The sequence below is a fragment of the Thalassophryne amazonica genome, chromosome 3, assembly GCF_902500255.1.
Source record: "Thalassophryne amazonica chromosome 3, fThaAma1.1, whole genome shotgun sequence".
Lineage (NCBI taxonomy): Eukaryota > Metazoa > Chordata > Actinopteri > Batrachoidiformes > Batrachoididae > Thalassophryne > Thalassophryne amazonica.
Window position 1 is genome coordinate 27,152,069 of NC_047105.1, and position 14,083 is coordinate 27,166,151.

The 14,083-nt window shown below is 43.5% G+C and overlaps 1 protein-coding gene and 1 long non-coding RNA gene across 2 annotated transcripts in view; both read left to right on the top strand.

Annotated features, from left to right (window-relative positions):
• The window catches only part of ptprt (protein tyrosine phosphatase receptor type T), a 1,196,058-nt gene that overhangs the window by 598,969 nt on the left and 583,006 nt on the right, over positions 1-14,083 (top strand). The gene's annotated exons all lie outside the window — the stretch shown is intronic.
• Positions 70-13,515, top strand: LOC117506457. The gene is made up of 3 exons (XR_004559473.1): positions 70-80; positions 6,831-6,837; positions 13,355-13,515. It is a non-coding gene; the product is annotated as an uncharacterized LOC117506457 (long non-coding RNA).

Below are 14,083 nucleotides of genomic sequence, written 5' to 3' on the forward strand. Positions count from 1 at the left end.
CCACCCAGAGTAAGGATCTGGTTAGACACCATGTTTCTAAGATTTGTGGGGCCAAGTACAATAACTTCAGTTTTATCTGAGTTTAAAAGCAGGAAATTAGAGGTCATCCATGTCTTTATGTCTGTAAGACAATCCTGCAGTTTAGCTAATTGGTGTGTGTCCTCTGGCTTCATGGATAGATAAAGCTGGGTATCATCTGTGTAACAATGAAAATTTAAGCAATACCGTCTAATAATACTGCCTAAGGGAAGCATGTATAAAGTGAATAAAATTGGTCCTAGCACAGAACCTTGTGGAACTCCATAATTAACTTTAGTCTGTGAAGAAGATTCCCCATTTACATGAACAAATTGTAATCTATTAGACAAATATGATTCAAACCACCGCAGCGCAGTGCCTTTAATACCTATGGCATGCTCTAATCTCTGTAATAAAATTTTATGGTCAACAGTATCAAAAGCAGCACTGAGGTCTAACAGAACAAGCACAGAGATGAGTCCACTGTCCGAGGCCATAAGAAGATCATTTGTAACCTTCACTAATGCTGTTTCTGTACTATGATGAATTCTAAAACCTGACTGAAACTCTTCAAATAGACCATTCCTCTGCAGATGATCAGTTGGACTATAATTAGCTAAGATAGCTGGGTCAAGTGATGGCTTTTTAAGTAATGGTTTAATTACTGCCACCTTAAAAGCCTGTGGTACATAGCCAACTAACAAAGATAGATTGATCATATTTAAGATCGAAGCATTAAATAATGGTAGGGCTTCCTTGAGCAGCCTGGTAGGAATGGGGTCTAATAAACATGTTGATGGTTTGGATGAAGTAACTAATGAAAATAACTCAGACAGAACAATCGGAGAGAAAGAGTCTAACCAAATACCGGCATCACTGAAAGCAGCCAAAGATAACGATACGTCTTTGGGATGGTTATGAGTAATTTTTTCTCTAATAGTTAAAATTTTGTTAGCAAAGAAAGTCATGAAGTCATTACTAGTTAAAGTTAATGGAATACTCAGCTCAATAGAGCTCTGACTCTTTGTCAGCCTGGCTACAGTGCTGAAAAGAAACCTGGGGTTGTTCTTATTTTCTTCAATTAGTGATGAGTAGAAAGATGTCCTAGCTTTACGGAGGGCTTTTTTTTATAGAGCAACAGATTCTTTTTCCAGGCTAAGTGAAGATCTTCTAAATTAGTGAGACGCCATTTCCTCTCCAACTTACGGGTTATCTGCTTTAAGCTATGAGTTTGTGAGTTATACCACGGAGTCAGGCACTTCTGATTTAAAGCTCTCTTTTTTAGAGGAGCTACAGCATCCAAAGTTGTCTTCAATGAGGATGTAAAACTATTGACGAGATACTCTATCTCACTTACAGAGTTTAGGTAGCTACTCTGCACTGTGTTGGTATATGGCATTAGAGAACATAAAGAAGGAATCATATCCTTAAACCTAGTTACAGCGCTTTCTGAAAGACTTCTAGTGTAATGAAACTTATTCCCCACTGCTGGGTAGTCCATCAGAGTAAATGTAAATGTTATTAAGAAATGATCAGACAGAAGGGAGTTTTCAGGGAATACTGTTAAGTCTTCTATTTCCATACCATAAGTCAGAACAAGATCTAAGATATGATTAAAGTGGTGGGTGGACTCATTTACTTTTTGAGCAAAGCCAATAGAGTCTAATAATAGATTAAATGCAGTGTTGAGGCTGTCATTCTCAGCATCTGTGTGGATGTTAAAATTGCCCACTATAATTATCTTATCTGAGCTAAGCACTAAGTCAGACAAAAGGTCTGAAAATTCACAGAGAAACTCACAGTAACGACCAGGTGGACGATAGATAATAACAAATAAAACTGGTTTTTGGGACTTCCAATTTGGATGGACAAGATTAAGAGTCAAGCTTTCAAATGAATTAAAGCTCTGTCTGGGTTTTTGATTAATTAATAAGCTGGAATGGAAGATTGCTGCTAATCCTCCGCCCCGACCCGTGCTACGAGCATTCTGACAGTTAGTGTGACTCGGGGGTGTTGACTCATTTAAACTAACATATTCATCCTGCTGTAACCAAGTTTCTGTAAGGCAGAATAAATCAATATGTTGATCAATTATTATATCATTTACTAACAGGGACTTAGAAGAGAGAGACCTAATGTTTAATAGACCACATTTAACTGTTTTAGTCTGTGGTGCAGTTGAAGGTGCTATATTATTTTTTCTTTTTGAATTTTTATGCTTAAATAGATTTTTACTGGTTATTGGTGGTCTGGGAGCAGGCACCGTCTCTACAGGGATGGGGTAATGAGGGGATGGCAGGGGGAGAGAAGCTGCAGAGAGGTGTGTAAGACTACAACTCTGCTTCCTGGTCCCAACCCTGGATAGTCACAGTTTGGAGGATTTAAGAAAATTGGCCAGATTTCTAGAAATGAGAGCTGCTCCATCCAAAGTGGGATGGTGCCGTCTCTCCTAACAAGACCAGGTTTTCCCCAGAAGCTTTGCCAATTATCTATGAAGCCCACCTCATTTTTTGGACACCACTCAGACAGCCAGCAATTCAAGGAGAACATGCGGCTAAACATGTCACTCCCGGTCTGATTGGGGAGGGGCCCAGAGAAAACTACAGAGTCCGACATTGTTTTTGCAAAGTTACACACCGATTTAATGTTAATTTTAGTGACCTCCGATTGGCGTAACCGGGTGTCATTACTGCCGACGTGAATTACAATCTTACCAAATTTACGCTTAGCCTTAGCCAGCAGTTTCAAATTTCCTTCAGTGTCGCCTGCTCTGGCCCCCGGAAGACAATTGACTATGGTTGCTGGTGTCGCTAACTTCACATTTCGCAAAACAGAGTCGCCAATAACCAGAGTTTGATCCTCGGCGGGTGTGTCGTCGAGTGGGGAAAAACGGTTAGAAATGTGAACGGGTTGGCGGTGTACACGGGGCTTCTGTTTAGGGCTACGCTTCCTCCTCACAGTCACCCAGTCGGCCTGCTTTCCCGGCTGCTCGGGATCTGCCAGGGGGTAACTAACGGCGGCTAAGCTACCTTGGTCCGCACCGACTACAGGGGCCTGGCTAGGTGTAGAATTTTCCACGGTGCGGAGCCGAGTCTCCAATTCGCCCAGCCTGGCCTCCAAAGCTACGAATAAGCTACACTTATTACAAGTACCGTTACTGCTAAAGGAGGCCGAGGAATAACTAAACATTTCACACCCAGAGCAGAAAAGTGCGGGAGAGACAGGAGAAGCCGCCATGCTAAATCGGCTAAGAGCTAGTAGCTACGCTAAGCTAGCGGATTCCTAAAAACACGCAAAGTGAATAATGTGTAAATAATTTAGAGGTGATTCAGCAGAAGGAGTGCTTTAGTTAAGGCACGTAAAGATTACACTGGGAAACAAATCGTAATCTAGATAACTAGATCAATCTAACTGCGCAGATTAAACAGCTAACAGATACAGAAAAACACCGCTGTGCTCCGGAACAGGAAGTGATACAATACCGCAGTGAGAGCCAACCACCAGTAGAATTATAACCTTGTTTCTGCTTCAAACTGCCTCCAGTCATCATCTATCTCAGCGACAGATATCTGAAGCTTTTGTACAACAATCATTTCCACATAAATTCAACATTATTTCATCATAAAAGACAGAGGAAGTGATCAGAATGCCGCAGCTACACGAGCTGCTAGCTGATGCATTCACTCCGCGCCGGTCATTTCAAAGCATCACAGAATATCGCTCTTAGAATGGTTTAAGAGGTTTTACCTTGTCATCTGATCCATTTGATCGCTTTGGGTGAAGAGACTGTCTCAGACGAGCGGCAGAGCGCCAAAATTACACATGTGCAGTGGAGGCAGGGCAGACCAATTTTTAGCGGCAGACTGTTCGGTCTGCCACACTGGGTTCATGGTCGTGTTTGTTTGTCAGGGTGACTCCAGGCAGCCAGGACTGCGATTTGACAGCTGTTCGCTGTGAGGTCCCCACCCTTTGTGCAACCATTGTGATTCTCTGTTGTGCTTTTATTTCATGGCCTGTTTATTGTATTTCTGTTGTCCACCTTATCAGTTTCAGTCTATGTCGAGCTTTTGTTATCAGTAATATGTCACCCGGGTTTGACCCCCCTGACCTACTAGTAATCAGTTCTATTGGTATTTAAGATGACCTTTGTTTTTGCTGGTTTACCGGGCAATCTCTTCAACCTTACACTCTCAGAGTAAATGTTCCACACCACTGTTGTGTGTTTACGTAGTCAGTTTTTGACATTTGGTTTTTGTTTGTCACCTTGTGTGTTGTTCACCTTGACTGATGTAGCATTTTTGGGTTTGTCACTTTAGGATTCTTGTGTCACCTTTACCTACAGACTTTGGTAGCATTTTGGATTTCGTTACCTAGGATTGTTGCTCACTATCATATATTCATTGTCAATAAACACTTTGTTTTTGCACTAAACCATTGTGTGTTTGGCTGCCTGCATCCCGGGGTCCAATCCTTTTGTTTTGTGGTGCCTAACCACAATATTGGTGCTACATAAAATGAAATGAATTGTTATGAAATTGTCTAGCAATTTCTTACTTTTAAATTTAGAGAAGACAAATTATGGTCCTTTGTCCAGAGAGACATTGGCATCAGTCAACTGTCCAAAGTAATGGAGTGTGTCATAGAGACATGAAAAAGAGAGTGCATGAAGGGTGGAGTGGGTGGAGAAAGGTGGCAGGAGTGATTTGTGACTGAAGAATATCTGCAAGAATGAAGGGCAAACTCTACAAGACAGTAGTGAGACCAGCTATGTTGTATGGCTTAGAGACAGTGGCACTAACAAAAAGGACGAAGAGCTGAAGATGTTGAGATTCTCTTTTGGAGTGGTGGGGATGGACAGGATTAGGAATTAACATATCAGATGAACAGGTCAGGTGGGACGGTTTGGAGACAAAATCAGAGAGGTGAGACTGAGATGGTTTGGACGTGTGCAGAGGAGGGGCCCAGCGTATATAGTGAGAAGGATGCTGAGGATGGAGCCACCAGGCAGGAGGAGAAAAGGGAGACCAAAGATGAGGTTTATGGATGTGCTGAGGGAGGACATGTAGGTGGTTGGTGTGACAGAGGAAGATACAGAGGACAGGGTGAGATGGAAATGATTAATCTGCTGTGGTGACCCCTAACCGGAGCAGCTGAAAGAAGATGATCCTTGATGACTTTTTGTTTGTACTTTATTTGTTACCATGAGAATGGCCTAAGCAGTGGGTGAGTCACGCGTCACCTGTCACAGTCACCTGTGAGTCAGGTCTGCTTGAGGTATCTTCCTTAATAAAAAAAAATGCCAGAGGGAGTTTTTCCTTACCACTTCCGCCTATGTGCTTGCTCAAAGGGGGTTGGAAAGTTTCAGCCTTACCCACGTGAAGCACCTCCTGGTGACTTTGTTGTGATTTGCAGCCGTATAAATCAATTGAATTGAATCTTCTTTATGTGGGTTTTGTTGGTCCCAACACAATACTGCTACTCAGTTACCAAGTTAGTATTTTTATTAAAAATCTATTCATAAAATTGTGACATTATATATTTGTGTGTGATGATTAGTTCCATGCTGAAGATACAGTTTTACCTCTGGGTCCCTCTAAGAAGTCACAGTGTTGCAAAACATTCAGTTCTGCCTGTTTGCAAGGCCACACAAATGAAATACTTGTTGTAAAATCCTGATGTGACCAGAAGCCACATCGTCCAGTGATAGATGCACATGTTGGTAAATTCTGCCAATTAGTCAGTACCATAGAACAAGCAACAAGACAGAGAGAGAGAGAGAGAGAGAGAGAGGGAGAGAGAGACAGAGTGTTCCCCAACACAGCAGCTGCATCTCTTGCACATACTTAATATTCTCATCAGATTCGACAAACTTAACTACTCCACGTCCATGACGCACGTACACAGACCATCTCCAGTTTCTCCACCACAAACCGCACATTCCTCTCGTCTCTCACTCTCTCTGGATGGGGGCGGAAGAATAAATTGGCCTTAAATTTATTAACGCAGCTTCTATGAACCTCATGAGGGTTGGCACATTAGCATGGTAAGTCAGGCCGTGCTTTCCTCCAACAGTCGCTGTCTGTCAGCACAGACCGCGTTTTAAAATCAACTATAAAAATCAGAGGCTATGACATTTTATAGAAAATTTAAGCCGCTGCTTCTTTGTGTAATGGATGTTTTTCTGTGTATCTTTAGGAACGTGTGCAGCCAAAACAGTGAAATCATTTGACACCAAAAAGATATTTTAAAATTTCAGGCTGGATCACTGGGTTGTTTTTCTTTCAAAATTCTTCCATGACTAACATTTTCTTTCTTTTATGTTTGTAGTTCTGTGCAATAACTTGAAAATCTACATTTTAAACATGAAAACAGTCACTTGTTGTGTGGGGGATCTAGAGGTGGGGTTGAGAGGTAGCCCGATGTCCTTTCTGACACAACTCCACATGACACGAATAGGCAGGGGTGACCTTGACATGGGAATCTCCTGAAAACAGGTGCACTTAATCGCTTGCCACCACCTCTGCTGGGATAACTGCTATAAATTTTTTAAATTTTCTGCCGTACCCCCTAGTAGGGGTGTGGACTTGGCACACCTAACCAAATTTCCCCCTCTTCACCTGAAGCTAGATTCACCACTCGTTTCTGGTAGTAATGTGCAGCTGAAACATTTTCTTTTTATGAAGCCAAACCTCAGAAGAAAATCAAACTGTGAAAAGAACGTATTAGTATGTTTTGAATTTCAATTTATTTCATTTTATATAGCATCAAATCACAACAAAGCTTGAGTAAGGTCTAACGTTTCCAACCCCTAGAGCAGGGGTGGCCAACTACTCGGAGACCAAGAGCCACATTTCTTACTGTGTTACAGCAAAAGGCCACATTGGCACACGGGCACATGAACACGGGCACACAAACATTACCCATCCTTCAGCGTGCGCGCACGCACACACACACACACACACACACACACACACACACACACACACCTCTGCTCAGTCAGATTAATTGTAAATACCCCTACCTTAGTAAGACAACAGGCCAGCAACATCATATACATGGGCACACACCCCCAACCATCTCTTCCTCTCCCTCACTCTCTCTCACACACACACACACACAGGCTCAGCCAGATTGATGTCACTCCAACATGATAACAAATAACAAATGCCCCACACCAACATGATAATGACATATTTACTGCAGTACCAAGACCACAGGCCAGTCATTTTTCAATAATCAATATAGCGTGCACTTACTATGCATGTTGCTTAGTGGGACTTCTGGCATTCCTTCCCTTGAACAATCCTCCTCAAATCTGGCTCGTACTCCGTTGTTGCCACTCGAAGCAATTCTTTCACATGAGTGTCAGTCATAACAGAGCGGTGTTTTGAGTTGACGTATTTCATGGTAGAAAATACAGACTCACAGACGTACGTTGAGCCAAACATTGACAGTATTTTAAGTGCAGCCCTTTTGACATTGGGGTATTTTTCCATTTGACACACTTTTCCAGACCTCAGTGGTCCCTTCCCTTAAAGCAGGTTTCAGTTGGTCCTCCTCAGCGAGATCAATCATCTCCAACTCAGCGGCTGCCTCATCTGCGACTAGAGGGGCTTTCAAACAGTCTGTATCCGCATTAAATGGGTCGACGAGGAACGTGCTCTGTGGCCTTTTCAGTTGTAGATCGCGGAACCGGATCACAAAGGTTTCGTGCAGGTTTTCAAACAGAGTTGTATATCTGGCTCCTTGTTTATTCAGGGTGGCACTGGTGACTTGCCCGCTAACTTTTAGCAGAGTGGAGAAATGCATTAAATCTCCCTTTTGAATATGCGCCTTGAACAGCTTCAGTTTGTTGACAAACGCAAACAAACTTTGCACCAGATCAGGCAGCACTTTCATTTTACCCTGCAGGGTAAGGTTCAGTCTATCCAAGTGGCCCAACATGTCGACCAAAAAGGCCAAATCCAAAATCCATTTGGGGTCTGAGAGCTGGGGATAGTCCTTGTTCTTCTCTTCCATGAAGAGTTTCACAGCATCCAAAAGTTCAAAGAAGCGAGAGAGTACCTTTCCCCTTGACAGCCACCTCATGGTGCAGTGTAGTGGCAGGTCACCTGGAAGCTCTTCGTCCAGCTCAGCAATGAAATTCTTGAATTGCCTGTGATTAAGAGCATGTGTACGGATGTAGTTGACGATTTCCATCACAGGTTTCATGATGTTGTCTAAATTCAACAATTTAGACACGAGTTGCTCCCTGTGGATGATGCAGTGGAAATTCCAAAAGTCAGGAAATGTTTCGTCGGCTTTGCACAACCCCACTAGCCCGTTTACAGATCCAATCATGGATGGTGCGTGGCTATTGCGGTTAGCTTCTGTAGGGGCAGATTTGCTTTCTCAAATGCAGCCATCATTGTTTTTTTCACATCTATGCCACGGTTTCGGTTTTTCAGTGGCACAATATCCAGGAGTTCTTCTTTGATCACACACTCCTTTGACACAAAGCATGCAAATACTGCCAACTGAGGCTTGTCTTGTATGTCACAAGTCTCATCCAATGTGACACTGAAATACTCAAATCCTTGAAGGTCAGAGTGCAACTGTGATTCAATAACTGTGTTAATGTCTGATATTCTGTGTTCAACAGTGTGGCAGGACAGTTGGAGGTCTGATGCCATGCGTTTTAGTTTGTCGTTTTCAGGAGACAAGATTTCAACAGCGTCACTTATGCATTTTTTAATGAACTCCCCTTCGTTGTATGGCTTTTTAGCCCGTGCAATGTTCCAAGCCAGTTTATACGATGCAAGTGTTACTGTCTCTGACTGCTGTGTAAATGTTTTGAAAACCTGTACCTGCTTTTCTGCCTGACTTTTCAAAGTGGTCAGCTTGTGCTTGCGAAGTTCAGTCCCTTTTGGAAATTCCTGGTCAATGTTAGCGTGGAGTGAGCTGAAGTGACGCTGAAGATTTGAAGCCTTGAAATGCACCAATAACGACTGACATATAAGGCAGAATGGCTTGCCATTACGTTCGACGAAAAAATATAAATTCTCCCACTCTGTTAGAAACATCCTGTTTTCATCTTCATATTTTCTTTTTACAGTGCATTTTTTCCCTGCCATTTTGAGATCTGACAGAAGATCGACCCCCTGACCTTCTTCTTCTTCTTGCAATTTTTCTTTTTGCACCTGCGCATTTGCCATGATCTCGAAATACCGTAATGAACCCAAGTGAAGCACATTCAACACAATTACCGTATTGAACTTAAGCGAAGTGAACACGCACATAAATACACACACAAACACAAACTTGGACATGAACGTAAGAGCCGCATGACACCAGGCAAAGAGCCGCATGTGGCTCGTGAGCCGCGGGTTGGCCACTATGGCCCTAGAGCAAGCACACAGGCGACAGTGGTAAGGAAAAGCTCCCTCAGATGGTATTGAGGAAGAAACCTCAAGCAGACCAGATTCAGAGAGATGAACCACTGTTCCAGGGGTGCCCAAGGACGGTCCTTCAGATCTACCTTCCTGACACTCTTCGTTGTCTCCCTGTTCCAACATACCTGAATCCAATGAAAGACTCCTTAGCAGGCTTTTAATGAGCCTTTCATTGGATTCAGGTGTGTTGGAGCAGGGAGACAATTAAGAGTGTCATGAAGGTAGATCTCGAGGACCAGATCTGGGCACCCCTGGTTTAGGCCATTCTAACAGTTACAAGGTTTTTACAAAGTTTTACAAAGCTGAAGAAACAGAAAATCAAACTACATGATAACACTAGGTGCAGTTGTTGAGATCATGACCGTTCCATGGTCTTCACTCATGAAGACCATGGAACAGCTCATCCTGTCTCACCTCCGCACCATGGTGAGCAACATCCTGGACCCACTGCAGTTCGCCTACAGGCCAAACATCGGGGTAGATGACGCTGTCATCTACCTGCTGCAGCGAGTGCTCACCCACCTGGAGACTGGCGGGAGCACTGTGAGAGTCATGTTCTTTGATTTCTCCAGCACTTTCAACACCATCAGACCGGCACTGCTCCAGGGGAAGCTGGAGATGCAGGTGTGGATGGACATCTCACCGCCTGGACCATCGACTACCTCACTGACCGCCCGCAGTACGTGCGGCTGTGCAGCTGTCAGTCTGAGGTGGTAAGGTGCAGCACTGGGGCCCCCAGGGCACCGTCCTCTTGCCTTTCCTCTTCACCCTCTACACCTCGGACTTCACCTACAACACGCACAGCTGCCACCTCCAGAAGTTCTCTGATGACGCCACCATTGTCGTGTGTCTGAGGGGAACGAGCTGGAGTACCGGTCGGTCATCACAGACTTCGTGGACTGGTGTGAGCGCAACTACTTGTGTCTCAACACCAGTAAGACTAAGGAGACGGTGATCAACTTCAGGAGGAAACCACCACCTCACCCACCGGTGAGCATCCATAAAGACTGTGGACAGTTTCAAATACCTGGGTGTTCACCTCACCCTGTATAAGAAAGGCCAGAGTCGCCTCCACCTCCTGAGGAGACTGAGATCCTTTGGAGTGAGCAGGCCTCTGCTTAAGACCTTCTGTGACTCTGTTGTAGCCTCTGCTCTCCTCTATGCTGTCATCTGTTGGGCCCTGGGCAGCACAGAGCGGCAGAGAAAGAGACTGAATAAGCTGGTCAGGAAGTCCAGCTCTGTCCTGGGCTGTCCTCTGGAGTCTCTGGAGGAGGTGGCTATGAGGAGGGTGTTAACCAAGTTCAAATCCATCATGAACAACTCCTCTCACCCTCTGCACCGGACTGTAGTGGAGCTGACCAGCTCGTTCAGTGACAGACTGAGGCACCCTCAGTGCAAGAAGGAACGATACCACAGGTCGTTCCTCCCTGCTGCTGTCAGACTGTACAATAACACTGTGAAATAACCACATGCAACAATATGTCCACAAATCACGTGCAATATTAATATGTCCACAAATCATGTGCAATATTAATGTCCACAAATCATGTGCAATAACTCGTTTACAAATCCCTGCACTAATGTCACCTTACCACATCTAAATTCCACTTCAGATATTGTAAGTAAGATGCTCCTATCTCTTTAAATCCCAATCATGTTTATATATATGCATATGTACTTACATGTATGTATGTACATATATACATGCATACGTATATGTATGTATGTATATGTTTATATATATATATATATATATATATATATATATATATATATATATACACACTCAACAAAATATAAACGCAACACTTTTGGTTTTGCTCCCATTTTGTATGAGATGAACTCAAAGATCTAAAACTTTTTTTCCACATACACAATATCACCATTTCCCTCAAATATTGTTCACAAACCAGTCTAAATCTGTGATAGTGAGCACTTCTCCTTTGCTGAGATAATCCATCCCACCTCACAGGTGTGCCATATCAAGATGCTGATTAGACACCATGATAGTGCACAGGTGTGCCTTAGACTGTCCACAATAAAAGGCCACTCTGAAAGGTGCAGTTTTGTTTTATTGGGGGGGGATACCAGTCAGTATCTGGTGTGACCACCATTTGCCTCATGCAGTGCAACACATCTCCTTCGCATAGAGTTGATCAGGTTGTCAATTGTGGCCTGTGGAATGTTGGTCCACTCCTCTTCAATGGCTGTGCGAAGTTGCTGGATATTGGCAGGAACTGGTACACGCTGTCGTATACGCCGGTCCAGAGCATCCCAAACATGCTCAATGGGTGACATGTCCGGTGAGTATGCCGGCCATGCAAGAACTGGGACATTTTCAGTTTCCAAGAATTGTGTACAGATCCTTGCAACATGGGGCCGTGCATTATCCTGCTGCAACATGAGGTGATGTTCTTGGATGTATGGCACAACAATGGGCCTCAGGATCTCGTCACGGTATCTCTGTGCATTCAAAATGCCATCAATAAAATGCACCTGTGTTCTTCGTCCATAACAGACGCCTGCCCATACCATAACCCCACCGCCACCATGGGCCACTCGATCCACAACATTGACATCAGAAAACCGCTCACCCACACAACGCCACACATGCTGTCTGCCATCTGCCCTGAACAGTGTGAACCGGGATTCATCCGTGAAGAGAACACCTCTCCAACGTGCCAAACGCCAGCAAATGTGAGCATTTGCCCACTCAGGTCGGTTACGACGACGAACTGGAGTCAGGTCGAGACCCCGATGAGGACGACGAGCATGCAGATGAGCTTCCCTGAGATGGTTTCTGACAGTTTGTGCAGAAATTCTTTGGTTATGCAAACCGACTGTTTCAGCAGCTGTCCGAGTGGCTGGTCTCAGACGATCTTGGAGGTGAACATGCTGGATGTGGAGGTCCTGGGCTGGTGTGGTTACACGTGGTCTGCGGTTGTGAGGCTGGTTGGATGTACTGCCAAATTCTCTGAAATGCCTTTGGAGACGGCTTATGGTAGAGAAATGAACATTCAATACACGAGCAACAGCTCTGGTTGACATTCCTGCTGTCAGCATGCCAACTGCACACTCCCTCAAATCTTGCGACATCTGTGGCATTGTGCTGTGTGATAAAACTGCACCTTTCAGAGTGGCCTTTTGTTGTGGGCAGTCTAAGGCACACCTGTGCACTAATCATGGTGTCTAATCAGCATCTTGATATGGCACACCTGTGAGGTGGGATGGATTATCTCAGCAAAGAAGTGCTCACTATCACAGATTTAGACTGGTTTATGAACAATATTTGAGGGAAATGGTGATATTGTGTATGTGGAAAAGGTTTTAGATCTTTGAGTTCATCTCATACAAAATGGGAGCAAAACCAAAGTGTTGCATTTATATTTTTGTTGAGTGTGTATATATATATATATATATATATATATATATATATATATATATATATATATATATATATATATATGTGTGTGTGTGTGTGTGTGTGTATGAAAATTCAGTAAGGTATATCTTATATATTATATTCCAGTTCTAAGGAGGAACTGTGCCAGTATACAAAGGTATATCTAAATATCTAAAAAGGAAGAGTAAAATAGGAGAGTAGAAAAGAGTAGAGCCACTTTGAGTGTGTGTGTGTGTGTGTGTGTGTACTGTTACAAGTATTATTATTATTGCTTATCCTTGCACACGCTGTTTGATGAACACTTTCCTCTACTTGCACCCACCTTGTGTGTTTTTTAAGAGCTGATGTAACATGTGAATTCTTCCTCTGTGAGATTAATAAAGTTTATCTTTATCTTTAGATGACCACATAAGCATTTATGTCGCAGGCAAGGGGAGTGTCATCCAGAGCACTGGGATGCAGGGCCAGTGTTCTCTACAGAATCTGTTTTATCTCCACAGAGAGATCATTCCACAGAACAGGTGCATGATAAGAGAAGGGTCCGTGGCCGACAGACTTTATATTCACCCTAGGGTCCCAAAGTAGTCCTGAGAATGCAGAGCCCAGGCCGGTACGTAGGGTTTAATTAGGTCAGCTAAGTAGGGAGGTGAGAGTCCATTAATAATTTTATAGGTTAATAGCAGAACCTTAAAATCCAACCTCACAGAGACAGGAAGGCAGTGAAGAGATGCCACAATGGGTGTAATGTGGTCAAACTTTCTGCTTCCTGTCAAGATTCTAGCAGCAGCATCTTGAACCATTTGGAGACCCCTAATGCTGGACTACAGTAAACCAGAAAATAGAACATTGCAGTAGTCCAGTCGAGAAGAGACAAATGCATGGATCAGAGTCTCTGCATAAGCTACAAACAGGATAGCACAAATCGTTGCTGTATTTCGCAGGTGGAAGAAAGCAGTCAGTATCCCTAATATGGAGGTCAAAAGACAGCATAGGATCAAAAATTACCTCAAGATTCATCACTTTGTCCATATGATGTATAACACACGAACCCAAGCTTAAGCACCAGCTGCTCAAATTGATGATGAAGAGGGTTTTCTTTCACCAAAACATTAAATCTGGGTTTGCATCTCAGATGTACCTTCTGGCAAATTGTAGCTGAACGTTCAGGTCTTCTTTTTAATAAAACCTTCCTCTGCACCATTTCATCACGAAGCTGTGTAACTGGGGATAC